Here is a 1507-nt window from a genome sequence, read left to right as displayed (position 1 = left end):
AAATCCGGATGACAATAGGCCTATCGCCGGCACTATCAATGTAATCGGAGGAGCCTCGGCTGTAGGATCAGCCCAAGAAGGAATCTCCCCGAAGCGCCCGCGCACTTCTGAAGTCATTTAGTTCTCGGACGAGGACTTGGAAGCGGTTGAGACCCCTCACGATGATGCTGTGGTCATCTCCATGATTGTAAATAAATTTGATGTAAAACGTGTCTTAGTTGACAATGGAAGTTCAGCCAATGTTTTGTACTACCATGCCTACCAAAAAATGGGGTTACCAGAAGGCCAGCTTCGGAAAATTAATACCCCGCTGGTCGGGTTCACCGGAGACTCGGTCCCAGTCGAGGGCGAGGTCAGCCTTCTTGTTAGGTCGGCCTCGCTCCCCAGAAAAGCACTGTGAGGACGGACTTTCTTGTGGTCCGTCTACCCTCAGCCTACAATGCTATCCTTGGGCGGCCAGGGCTAAATGCCCTCCGAGCCGTGGTCTCAACTCGCCACCTACTCATGCGATTCCCCACCAACTAAGGAGTAGGCGAGGTCCACGGGAATCAGCTAATTGCCAAGCAGTGCTACATGGCGACCCCCAGAGTAAAGCAACCAACTGAGGCGCCGAGTCGGCGAAAGTCATCAGCAGGGGCGCCAACTCAGGCAACGGGCCCCTCGCTACCCATAGAAACTCTGGACGCAAGGGACGACCTCTGGAAGAAGCAAGTAAAGCCCGGTGAGCTTCTCGTTCAAGTTTCTCTACGAGAAAATTTTTCCGAGCTAACTGTGCAGGTCGGCTCCGGCCTTGGCACTCGCGAGAGGGATCACCTCATCAACTTCCTGCGGGACAATGCTGATGTCTTCGCCTGGTCGCCCGCCGACGTACCAGGAATTGACCCTGAGGTCATGGTCCACCGACTCCAGGTGAAGCCAACCTGCAGACCTGTGAAGCTGAAAAAGAGGGGCTCCGCCCCGGAACGACAGCGAGCCGCAGCCGAGGAAGTGGATAAACTCCTTGAAGCCGGTTTCATCCGGGAGGTTTCCTACCCAGACTGGCTCGCCAACATAGTCCTCGTAAAGAAGGCCAACGGAAAATGGCGCATGTGCGTGGACTACACTGACCTGAACAAGGCCTGCCCGAAGGATAGTTTCTCCCTTTCAAGCATCGACCAGTTCATCGATTCCACCTTAGGACATCAATTGCCGACCTTCATGGACGCCTTCTCGAGATACAATCAAATCCGAATGGCGCCAGAAGACGAGGAGAAGACGGCCTTCATCACCGACAAGGACACCTATTGTTACAAGGTGATGCCTTTCGGGCTGAAGAATTCTGGAGCCACATACCAGAGGCTGGTCAGCCAAATTTTTGAAGATCAGATTGGCCGAAATATGGAAGTCTATGTGGATGACATGCTGGTGAAGAGCGGAGCGGCGGAACGCCATGTAGCTGACCTCAACGAAACATTCTCCAAGCTCAGGAGGTACCAAATGAAGCTCAACCCAGCGAAGTGCGCATTCG

Source organism: Phoenix dactylifera, chromosome 16 (genome assembly GCF_051530095.1).
Source record: "Phoenix dactylifera cultivar Ajwa chromosome 16, Ajwa_hap1_PhDact_Kaust_v1.1, whole genome shotgun sequence".
NCBI lineage: Eukaryota > Viridiplantae > Streptophyta > Magnoliopsida > Arecales > Arecaceae > Phoenix > Phoenix dactylifera.
Note: the sequence above shows the minus strand (reverse complement) of the source record.